Raw genomic sequence first — 13458 nt, forward strand, 5'->3', positions numbered from 1 at the left:
ACTTCAAGAGTCAGGATGACAGCCAAACTCCAGACCCCACCCTTCTTAGGATCAGTGGGCAGCTGGACTCCACCATCTCTGAGGCACTGGTTTATCCTGCTCAGAACATTGGGATGGCAGTCAGACTCTCCCCAATCTCTAAGGAATGTGCTCCACTGTCTCTGAAGCCTGGGGCAGAAGTAAAATTCTTGAACAGTGGGGCAGAAGGACCACCCTCTGCAAACATTTGGACAAATTCACCCTTTTCATGACCATGGGTTGGTCCACTCTCTTGACCCAAGATTTCTGGGCTCTAGACCTTGGCTTACATGGTTCTGTCTTTGAAGTAATTTTTCCTCCCATCTGTTCCTTTTCCACCCTTTTAAGTCCAGGCTGTCAGTGGTTCCATTCATACAAAACTCACAAAAATCTCAGTTTCACATGCAGCACATTGGGGTCCCACCGTCAGACAATAGGAATTTCCAAAAAGCCTTTCTGGATAATTGCATTTCCAATACTGACTCATACTGGTTCAATGTTTGATTAAAACCTTAAATGGGGCACTATCTTCTGGGGACTCATTTTCTGAAAGCTCAAAATTTTCCAAAATATGAAATTCTGGTTTATTTGTACCCAAGAGCTCAGTTTTCTTATTCTGTTCCTCTCACATTTTACTATAAGCAGCAAGGATAAGCCAGTCTGCACTTTCCACATTTAATTTGGAAATCTTTGTAGCTCATCACTTTCAAATTCTGCCTTCCATCCAACATCAGGACTCAAATCTTCCAATTTCTCTGCCACTTTAACACAAGGGTCACCTTTCTTCCAGTTTGCAGTGACACATTCATCATTTCTATCTAATTCCTCATCAAATGTACCTGTAGCTTCCATATTCTACCAACACTGTCTTCAAAACAATATAGGCTTTTTCTAGAAAACATCTCACAATTCTTCCATAATCTTCCCCTTATCCATTTATAAAGCCATTTGAGTATTACTGGTATTTGAAAACTCAGCACCCCACTCCTGGTACCAAAATCTGTTTCAGTTTGCTAAAGCTGCCAGAATAACATATATCCAAAATGTGTTGGCTTTTGCGATGGAAATTTATTAGCTTACAAATTGACAGTTCTAAGGTCATGAAAATTTCCAAATTAAGGTGTCAAGAGGATGATACCTTCTCTGAAGAAAGGCTGCTGGTATCTAGGACACCTCTGCCACATGGGAAGTCACATGGCTGGTATCTGCTTATCTGTCTCTCCTGGTATTCATTACTTTAAGCTTCTGGATTTAGTGGCTTCCTCCCTCAGGTCCTCCAGGAGTTTTGTCACTGTAAGCTTCTGAGCTTTTTCTGTCATTTTTCCTCATATGCCAGTAAAAGGATTAAGACTCACCTTGAATGGGGTGGGTAAGATCTGAATTGAAATAACCTAACCAAAAGATCCCAAACAGCAACAGGTGTGCATCCACAGGAATAGATTAAAAGAACATGCCATGTTGGGGAAAAATGCAATCAATACAAAGTAGAGACTATAGTTAACAGTAACATTGTAGTATGCTTCCATTAATTGTAACAAAGGCAACATTTCAAAGCTATATTTCTATGAGACAGGAATATAAGGGAGGGCTATGGGATTCTTGGTGGTGTATATATTTAATAGAATATTGAGTGGCACTAAGAAGGAAGGAAATTGTGATGTATGTGATTAGGTAATTGGACCTTGAGGAGAGTATATTGGGTGAAATAAGCCAGAAATGAAATGACAAATATTATATCACCTCACTAATACTTACTAACTATAGTGTGCAAACTCTGAAAATTGAACCTGAGAGCATAGGCTATCCAGGGAAGGATTATTGTAAAGGTTACTATATTGTAAGCTCTTACAGCACTTACATCTATTCCTGAGTTGTAACTGCTATTTACAAATTCTGAGCTGCTGAATTCTTTGTTTATAACCTGGTCAGTCCCTGGAACTTTGAGTATCTGTGTGACACCTGAGAATCAGAGCCAGAGTTTGCCAGCTGTGAATGTCAGCATTCCCCCCATACAGCAACTGTTGAAGAAGATGAAAAAGAGGTCAGAATTCAATTAGAGGTATGGAAAAAATGAACTTGGTTAGGATTAAGGTAAATCAGACTAAAGGTTAAAGGATGATACTGACTGTGTTTTAAAACTTCAACTGCTGTGTTAGACCAAAGAAAGAGATGTTGATTTGGTGAAAAATCTTTATTTTCTGTAGCACACTATATAATTTAACTTGTATGGTAAGTTCATTCAAATACTATAATTACATGGAACCTTGAACAAGGAATGAGATATGCTTGGTTTGTACAGGTTAGTGTGAAGCCACTGTACATCCCAGAGTAATTTGGGCAGAGAATATAAAAGTATTTGCAAAGCCCCCTTGAGGCACTGGGGGAAAATATTGAACTTCCCCACCTGGGGAACCTGATATTCTTTCAATCATTGGGTACTACCTACTTAGTAGGCTGAGCCCAAGATTTTGGGGCTTGCCCTTATGAAACTTGTTACTGTAAAGGAGAGGCTTAGCCTACTTATAATTGTGACTAAGAGTCATCCCCAGATAACCTCTTTTGTTGCTCAGATTTGGCTTCTCTCTCTATGCCAACACTGTGGGTGGACTCTGTGCCATCTCCCCTATATGGGACATGACTTTCTGGGGCATAAGTCTCCCTGGCAATGTGAGACATGATTCCCAGGGATAAGCTTGTTCCTGGCATCATGGGATTGAGAAAGCATTCTTGACCAAAATAGGGAAGGGAAATGAAATGAAATAAAATTTCAGTGGCTGAGAGATTTCAAATGGAGTCAAAATGTCATTCTGTAGGCTATTTTTGTGCATTATATAGATATCCCTTTTTAGTTTCTAACGAATTAGAATAGCTAGAAAGAAATACCTGAAATGTTTGAACTGCAATCTAGTGGCCTTGATTCTTGAAGATGATTATATAATTATATAGTTTATATGATGTGACTCTGTGGTTGTGGAACCTTGTGGCTCACACTCCTTCATCCAGTGTGTGGACAGATGACAAGAAAAATTGAGACAAAATGTAAATGAATAATAGGGGGTATGAAAGTATAGGAGGTTTTGTGTGTTCTTTTCCACTTTCATTTTTCTTTTTATTCTCATTTTTATTTTATTGTTTTCAAGTAATGAAAATGTACAAAAATTGATTGTGGTGATAAATGCACAACTCTATGATGACACTTTGTACACCTGATCGTACCCTTTGGATGATTTATAGTATGTGAATATATCTCAATAAAATTGCAGGGACAAGAACATGGCCACCTCTGGGGTACATAACAGCTTAAAAACAAAGCAAACACTAAGTTAAATATGTTAATCACAATTATATTAAAGAAAGCTTCATTTCAAGAGTGTTTAGTAATCCAAGATAAATGCTGGTGTGAGTGAACTATTCATTTCACTCAGTTTCCAATACTAAGTAACTTAAGTGGGTCACAACATTCTAAGGAAAATTTTCACTAAAAAAGGGTTTGGTTAGGGAAGATTGGTGAAAAGAAATGAGGTAAATATACTTTTCAATCAGTATCCAAAACTGAGTTACACATCTTCACAGATTTCTAAGAGAAAGTTTCCCTGAAGCAATGTTAGTACATGAAAATAAGTGCATAGAAGTGAAGGAAAGCTATGTTACACTTATTTGCTAAAATTAAGTAACATAAGTGATTCAAAGTTTTCCAAAAAAATTTCACTAAAAATGCATAGTTAATCAAGGTAGATGCGAAAATTGAGTGAAACTTATCCATGAATCAGTGTCCAAGACTGGGTTACATCTGTGATTCACAGCTAAAAGAAAATTTCATTGGAACAATATTTGCAGCTCAAGGTAAGTGCATAGAAATGAGTGAAGCATGAATTTCACTTAGTTTACCAAATTAAGTAACATAAATTATTCCCAGATTTCTTACAAAAAGTTTCATTTAAGCACTGTTTAGGAAGTGAAGATAAATGAGTAGAAGTGAGAGAAACATTTGTTTCACTCAGTTTATGAAGCTAAATTACATGTGTTTCACCACTTTACAATGAAAGCTTCATTTAAAAAGTTTTTAGTAAATCAAGATAAGTACACAGAAGTGAGTGAAACGTGTGCCGCTAATTTTCTAAAACTAGGTTTCATATATAATTCATATGTTACTGTGAGAAAGTTGCATTTAAACAGTGTTTGGAAAGTTAAGATAAATGGATAGAATGATGAAACTTGTTACACTTAGGTTCTATAACTAAGTTACATATGCAATTCTCATCTCTCAAAGAGAAATTTTCAAATTAACAGTGTAAAATAACTCAATATATCTGCAAACAAGTGACTGAAATGTGGATTTCACTCAGTTTCTGAAACTAAGTATCCTATGTGATGTACAGTTCTGAAAGAGAAAGTTTCATTTAAACAGTGTTTAGTAAATCAACATAAGTCCAAAAAGAGAGCAATATTCATTTCACTCAGGAATTTAAACTAATTTATGTAGGTATTCACAGTTTTTTAAAATAAAGTTTCATCAAAACTCAAGATAAATTTCATCAAAACTCAAGATAAGTGCATAGTATTGACTGAAATATGCATTTCACTCAGGTTCAGTAACTAAGTTACATATGTGATTCACTGCCTTTGATGAGGGTTAACAATGTGTAGTCCAGAAGCTAAGTTTTATATTAAATTGAAAGCTTTCACTGAGAAACTTTGATTTAAAAATTTTAGTAAGTCAATAAAAAATCATACAAGTGAGTGAAACTTGTGTTTCAGTCAATTTCCAAAATCAAATTTGACTCACATCTTTCTAAGGGAAAATTTCATTTGAAGAGTGTATAGTAAGTTATGATAAGTGCATAGAAATGAGCAAATCATTTGTTTCACTCAGCTCCAAAACTAAATGGCATATGTGAGTCACTGCTTTCTCAGAGAAAAGTTCATTTAAACAGTATTTAACAAGTGAAGATAAGTGCATGGATATAGTATAATGTGTTTCACTCAGTTATCTTAACTCCATTACATATGTGATTCCCAGCTAAATAAGAAAGCTCCATTGAACCAGTCTTTACTGAGTGTATGTAGGTGCAACCACATACAGACTCTTTCTTTAAACCACATAAACTCTTTCTTTAAAACCCCAATGTCTCATGATTGATCACTGAGGACATCACGAAGTTTAAATGGGTTTTTCTGTCACCAAAACAACTATTAAACATTCAGGAACTGTCTCAAATGACTACTGTGAAACTCCAGAGGCCAGTACAACAGTGTACAGCATCCAGGGAAGAGCAGAAGGAAGAGGCAAATAAATCATAGTAAAGATAGCAAATTACTCTCCCAATGTGGTGGTTATTGGTGTGTCCATACCCCACTCTTGTGGCAGGGCACTGTAGAGTTCAGCTGCTGGCTAACTGCTGGTGACAGAAAATGACAATAAAAATCCTCTTCATCAAGAACAGGGATGGGAGTCATATCATCAACATGGTGATGTAAACAGCTGCTGAAATTCTCTCCCCAGAGTATCAATGAACAAAAAAAGGACAATTCTGAATCGTTCAGAACTCTGGAGGAAGATATATAATTAAGAGGACTCTAAAAAATGCCAAATTGAAGATAGAGATAAATATCAGTTAGGAAAATCCTGTCCTGGACTGGCCAGTGCTCTCCCTGTCCCCTCACTTGGTCTCACACAGCTTAGGAAGGGCACAGAAATAGCAGCTTAGGTCCTTTCCACTTGGGACACAGAATATAAATTCTTTCACAGCAGTGAGGAAGAGTCCAACTGTCTGGAGACCCAGGGGACAGGGGAAGACATTTCAAGGCCCAGATCAGTGAGAGACAAAGAATCTGAGAAAACATGGACAGAAATTATTTTTCCATCCCTGGGTCCAAAAGCCCTTTCCCTGCCCCTGAGGGAAACAGCAACCAGTGGCCAGATCATTCCCTGTGGGATTGCTGAAAACTGGAAGAGCTGGGTGATTCCTCTCTCACAAATAAAGGAAGAATACTGCCCCACATTGAGCCAGATTTTGGCTGGCAAAATCAGGGCACAGAAAACCCAGTTTCCGCCCACCCAGTCAAAGGCAGCCTGGACTCAGGCAAACTGCTTCTGAGGATGATTAAGTTACCAAACAGGAACATCTACTGGGCAGACCAGAGAGTGCAAGGGAATTAAAGGGCTCTTCATAGACTATCCAGATGGTATTTCTGTCCCACTGGAGTTGGTCTAGGCCCCCTGCATGGGAACCCACCCCTGTTATGGCTTGGAAATATGGCAAAATAACTCTTAAAGCAATGCCATAAAACAAACCCACATCTTGCTGGCTGGTGAAAAATAGAGTACCATTGAGAGCTAGCAGAGTTTTTACCCACACACAGATTCTGGCTGATGTGCCCTGTGCTGACTCCCATCCATGAGGCAGTCTTCTGTGGGGGCCTGATTTGGGGGTGAGATCAGAGGGCAGTGTGACAACTGGCTGGTAACACAAAGAACAGATAAAGAACAAAGCCAACCAACAAGAAAACCCTAGGCAAAAGAGAGAAACAGACATCCAGAATAATCAAAGAAAGCTTATCAGATTAGAAGAGACTATGGCAAAAACTCATGACTCATAAGGCCAGGAAGAATGAAGATATGGCCCATACGAATGAACAAACTAACACCTCATCTGAGATACAGGAGTTGAAACAACTGAAGATGTTCAAACAAATATTCTAAATAAAATCCATGAGGTGAAAGAGAACAAGGCAAAAGACACAAAGGATATAAAGAAGAAAAAGGGTGTCCACACAAAAGAATTTGAAAGCTTGAAAAAACAAATGGCAGAAACTATGACAAAGGAAAGTCACAACAGAGTGATGAAAAACCCAAGGGAGACATAATAGCAGAGTTGAAAAAGCAGAACTCAGGATATGTGAACTAGAAGACAGGACATCAGAAGACCTACATACTAAAAACATATGGGTAAAATATTGGCAAAATAAGAGCAGGGTCTCAGGGAAAGAATGACAACATGAAGCACATGAATATACATGTTATGGGTGCCCCCAAAGGAGAAGAGAAGAGAAAAGTGGCAGAAAGTATAATGGGGGAAATAATTAAAATTTTCAAACTCTTATAAAAGGCATAAAATTAGAAGTCAAAGAAGCACAGCATACCCCAAACAGAATACATCAAAGCAGACTATTGCAAGAGACTTACTAATCAGAAAATCAAGTGTCAAAGACAAAGAACTCTGAGAACAGGAAGATAAAAGCAATCCGTCACATATAAGGGAAGCTTGATAAGACTAAGTGCATATCTCTCATCAGAAACCATGGAGGTAAGAAGGCAGTGGCATAATATATTTAAGATCCTGAGATAGAAAAAATGCCAACCAAGAATTCTATATCTGGCCAAACTCTTCTTCAAATATGAGGGATAGTTTAAAATACTTACAGATAAACAGACACAGAGAGAGTTCATGATTTGCTCTACAGGAAATAGTAAAGGGACCTCTACAGATAGGAAAAAAGCAAGAGAGAGCTTTGGAGAAGAGTGTGCAAATGAACAGTATCAGTAAGTGTAACTAATAGGGTAAAAACAGAGAATTACTTAAGATATGAGAAAGATAACATACAAAAGACAAAATGGTTGAAGAAAGTAGTGCCTTTACAATAATCCCATTAAATAATAATGGATTAAACCAATGGAATTGAATTGAGAGTTTAGAGGTGGACCCTCTTATCTATAGACAGTTGATCTTTGGTAAGGCAGTCAAGTTGATTCAACTGGGACAGGGCAACCTCTTCAACAAATGATTCTTGGAGAACTGGATATCTGTATCCAAAAGAATGAAAGAGGATTCCCTATCTCACACCTCATAAAAAACTAACTCAAAATATATCAAATACTTAAAATATGAGCTAAGACCATAAAACTTTTGGAAGAAAATGTAAGGAAATAATTAAAGATCTTGCAGTAGGAGGTGGTTTCCTAGACCTTACATCCAAAGTGAAAGTAATGAAAGAAAAAATATATAAATGGTATCTCCTCAATTTTGATTATTTTCTGCATCAAAAAACTTTGTCAGGAAAGTAAAAAGGCAGCTGATGCAATGGAAGACAATATTTGGAAACAATATATCAGATAAGGGTTTATATTCAGATTGTATAAAGAGATACTAAAACTCAACAAGGAAAAGGCAAAGAACCCAATTAAAAATAGGCAAAAGACAGGGCAGACACTTTTTCAAAGAGGAAATACAAATGGATCAAAAACATATGAAAAGATTCTCAACTTCACTAGCCATATGAGATGCAATCTCACAAATACTAGAATGGCCATTATCAAAAAAGAAAACTACAAGGGTTGGACAGGATGTGGAGAAATAGGTATACTCATTCGCATTTTTTAATTGAGATTGTTCACATACCATACAACTGTCTAAAGATCCAAAGTGTACAATCAATTGCCCCTGGTACCATCATACAGATGTGCATCCATTACCAAAATTAAATATTTATTCAATTTTTAGAACATTTTCATTACTCCAGAAAATAAATAAAGACAGAAAAGGAAACTCAAATCCTCCCACATCCCTAACCAACACCCTCCATTATTGACTCATAGTATTGGTGTAGTGTATTTGTTATGGTTAATGAAAGAACATTGAAATAGTAACTTAGTATATAGTTTGCAATAGATATATTTTTCCCTATATGTCCCTCTATTATTAACTTCTAGTTACAGTGTCATACATTTGTTCTGGTTCATGAAAGAGATTTCTAATACTTGTACAGTTATTCATGGACATTGCCAACCACAAGGTTCACTGTTTTATACATGTCTAGCTTTTAACCTCCAACTTTTCTTCTAGTGATATATGTGACCCTGAGCTTCCCCTTTCCACCACATTCATGCACCATTCGGCACTGTTAGTTTTTATCACGACATGCTACCATCATCTCTGTCCATTTTCAAACATTTAAGTTCAACCTAGTTGAACATTCTACTCATAATAAGCAACTGCTCCCCATTCTTTAGCCTCATTCTATATCCTGGTAACTTATATTTTGTGTCTATCAGTTTACATATTATAATTAGTTCATATCAGTGATACCCTGCAATATTTGTCCTTATGTGTCTGACTTATTTCCCCCAATATAGTGCCCTTAAGGCTTCTTCATCAACCCATTTTATAAGACAGTTTTGTTCACACACCATACATTCCATCCAGAGTAAACAATCGATGGTTCCCTGTATAGTCACATATTTATATATTCACCATCATCACCACTATTTATATAAGGACATCTCCATTTTTTCCACAAAGCAGGAGGAAGAACCAAAGAAGGTAGAGAGACAAAAGAAAAAGAAAAAAGAAAGAGGAAAAACCCGTAACAGCTGGGAATCAACAAAAGAAAAGATAGTATTAAACTAAAGCAGAAGAAAGAGTCAGATAACATTACCAATGCCAAGAGTCCCATACCCCTCCCTTATGTCTCCCTCTTATATGCATTTAGCTTTGGTATATTGCCTTTGTTACATTAAAGGAAGCATAATATAATGTCTCTGTTAACTATAGTTTCTAGTTTGCATTGAGTGAATCTTTTCCCCAATACCATCTTATTTTTAACAACTTCCAAGGTTGGCATTCATTTGCTTTCCCTTATGTAAAAACATATTTATACATATTATCACAATTGTTGAGCACTGTAGGTTTCATTGAGTTACACAGTCCCAGTCTTTATCTTTCCTCTTTCCTTCTGGGGTCCCTTATGCTCCTAACCTTTCTCTTTCAACCATACTCACAGTCATCTTTGTTCAATGTACTTACATTGCTGTGCTACCATCACCTAAAATTGTTTTCCAAATCTCTCACTTCTGTCTTTTCCTATCTGTCTGTAGTGCTCCCTTTAGTATTTCCTATAGTGGAGGTATCTTGTTCACAAACTCTGTCATTGTCTGTTTGTCAGAAAATATTTTAAATTCTCCCTCATATTTGAAGAACAGTTTTGCCAGGTATGGGATTCTTGGTTGGCAGTTTTTCTCTTTCAGTATCTTAAATATATCACAACACTTCCCTTTTATGTCCATGGTTTCTGCTGAAAAATCCACACATAATCTTTTCAAACTTCCTTTGTATATGATGGATGACTTCTCTCTTGCTACTTTCAGGATTCTCTATTTTTCTTTGATGTTTGAAAATCTGATTAAGTGTCTTGGCATAGGCCCCAGATCTGTTCACTTCGGGGTATGCTGCATTTCTTGGATCTGTAATTTTGTGTCTTTCATAAGAGATGGGAAATTTTCTTTGATTATTTCCTCTAATATTGCTTTTGTACCTATTCCCTTCTCTTCTCCCTCTTGGACACCCATGACACATACATTCAAGATTTTCATGTTGTCATTCAGTTCCCTGAGATGTTGCTTATATTTTTCCATTCATTTCCCTATGTGTTCTTCCATGTGTAGGATTTCAAGTATCTTGTTCTCCAGTTCCTGAGTGTTTCCTTCTGCCTCTTGAGATCTGCTGTTCTATGTTTCCATTTTGTCTTTCATTTCTTGTGTTGTGTCTTTCATTTCCATAGATTCTGCCAGTTGTTTTCTTTTTTGAACTTTCAATTTCCACCTTATGTACATCCAGTGTTTTCATTATAAGCTTTATCTCTTTCGCCATATCTTCCCTATACTTTTGAATTGATTTAGCATTAGTTGTTTCAATTCCTGTATCTCAGTTGAAGTGTAAGTTTGTTCCTTTGACTGGGCCATACCTTCATTTTTCTTAAGGTAAGTTGTAGTTTTCTGTTGTATAAGCATCTGGTTTCCTTGGGTACATCAATCAGGTTTTCCCAGAACAGAAATGGCTCAGGTCCCAGAAGGAGGAAATATCCAGCACCAGGTTTTCCTGAGGGAGTGTCTTAGATGACCAACACACTCTGTGAGATCTGAAGATGCTGTGCTTTTCCTAACCTGCCCAGCAGATGGCACCTGTAAGCCTGTCACTCCCAACTCATGTAAGGAGTTGTGATCCCCCTAATTCTCAGCTTAAGGTGTTTCTGGTTTGATTGTTTTCTCCCAGGCCCTGGGGTCTGGTTCTGAATGGAAGGCAGGTAGTAGAATTAGGCACCAGTTCTTTCCTCTTAGGGAACATACACACCCTAGGGAATATTCATTTGCATTTAAATTGGCTCTTTTTCTCTCTGATTCTGCTATCTCTGCCCTTGTCTTGGTCAGAGTGCCGTGAATTAAAAATGGCTGAGTCTTTCTCCACTGAGCTCCTCAGGTTGAGAGAGAAAAAAGGGATCATAAGTCCCCTTTCAAGGTGAGTCCATGGCACCCAGTATCACCCATCAGCCAGATATAGCATCCAGTCTTCTGGACTCCCCCTCCCAAGATAGAGAAGTCCTCTGGTTCTACAAGGTCAGTTACCACTAAAAGCCTCTGTCTGCTTATTGGGGATTTGCAGCTTGCACTGAGCTGTCCATGTTTGCATTTAAAGTCCCAGTTAGAGCTGGCCTGAGTTATATATGTTTGTTCAGAGAGTGCTGCTCTTTATCACAGTGAGGCTTTGAAGTTGGTATTGAATTGGGGGAGGGGACTCTCAGTTCATGTCTGCAGTTTCTACTCATAGATTCCATGCTCTGTTCTCAGGCATTCCTCCTGTACTGGTTTGCATATATTATGTCCCCCAGAAAAAGCCATGTTTTTTGATGCAGTCCTGTATGGGCAGATGTATTAGTGCTGATTACATTGTAGTTCCTTGATTGAGTGTTTCCATGGAGATGTGACCCACCCAACCATAGGTGATGTCTCTAATTGGATAATTTCCATGGAGTTGCGGCCCCACCCATTCCGGCCTTGATTCATTTACTAGAGCACTATATATGCTCAGACAGAAGAAGCAAGCTTGCTACAGACAAGAGGGACACTTTGAAGAATGCATGGAAGCTGAGAGAGGAGCTGAAGTTTACAGAGACATTTTGGAGACAGCCTTTGAAAGCAGAGTTTTGCTCCAGAGAAGCTAAGAGATGATAGATGCCCCAAGAGCAGCTGAGAGTGTCATTTTGGAGAGAAGCTGAGGCCTAGAGAGGAATGTCCTGGGAGAAAGCCATTTTGAAACCAGAACTCCAGAACAGATGCCAGCCACGTGCCTTCCTAGCTAACAGAGGTTTTCCAGACACCATTGGCCATCCTCCAGTGAAGGTACCCAATTCTTGAAGCATTAGCTTGGATGTAAAGTGGCCTGAAGGCTGTGACTGTGTAACCAAATAAACTCCCTTTTATAAAAGCCAATCAGTTTCTGGTGTTTTGCATTCCAGCAGCATTAGCAAACTAGAACAGATTTTGGTACCAGGAGTGAGGTGCTGCTGAGATTGCAAATACCAAACATGTTGGAACAGATTTTTAAATGGATAATGGAAAGATTCTGGAAGAATTGTGAGGAGCTTGATAGAAAAGGTCTAAACTGCTTTGAAGAGACTGTGGAAATATGGACTCTAAAGATACTTCAGATGAGGATTTGAGCAGACATGGTGAATGTGTTGTTGCAAACTGGAAGAAAAGTGATCTTTGTTTTAAAGTGGCGGAGAATTTGGCAAAATTTAGTCCTGGTGCTGGGTGTCAGGCAGAATTTGAAAGCAATGACCTGGAATATTTAGTTGATGAGATCTCCAAGCAAAATATAGAAGTGGCCTGGCTTTTACTTCCAGCTTATACTAAAATTCAAGAGGACAGAGATAAGCTGAGAAATGAACCCTTGGTTTCAAAGAGACCAGAAATTAATGGCCTGAAAAACTCTGGGTTTCCAGGGAGTGGAACACCAGAAGCTACAGCCCAATGTGAGGATGTATTCAAACATGGAACCCAGCCACCATTTCAGTACAAGCCAAGATTGGAGAAGGAGTTAAGCAGAAAGGATTTGTGGAAAGTCCTATTTTCTGATGTCTTTGACCCCTGTGTGCTTCATGTGAAGCCTACAGAATTTTTCTGAGCTCCTTGTAGGCAGAGCCACTGTCAGTTGTGACTGGAGGAGACAGACAGGGGACAAATTGAAGAAAACATTTCTTCAAAGACAGAGCCATGGAGGTTGAGGTCTGGAGTCAAGAGGTCTCAGGCTGGGAGAACAGAGTGGCCCACATGCATGGAAAGAGTGAGTTTGTCCAGGAGGTCGAGGGTGGGCCTGTGACCTCAATGTTCAAGAAATGTGTTGCCACCTCAGGCCTCAAAGAGAGTAGAGCACATTCCCAGGGAACTATGGAGAGCCTGACCACCACCCCACTGTTCTGAAGAGGTTGAGCATGTGCCCTGGAGATGGAAGAGAATCCAGGTGCTGTCCCAATGTTTGAGGATGGTGGGGCTGAGAAGGTGGTCTCCCCAATGTGTGGATATGTTGCATCACTCACCCCAGCATTTGGAGAGGAAAGGGCTGCTGCAAAGGCCCTTAGGAAGGGTTAGACTCCCACTTTCTCAAG

The sequence above is a fragment of the Choloepus didactylus genome, chromosome 24, assembly GCF_015220235.1.
Source record: "Choloepus didactylus isolate mChoDid1 chromosome 24, mChoDid1.pri, whole genome shotgun sequence".
Classification (NCBI taxonomy): domain Eukaryota; kingdom Metazoa; phylum Chordata; class Mammalia; order Pilosa; family Megalonychidae; genus Choloepus; species Choloepus didactylus.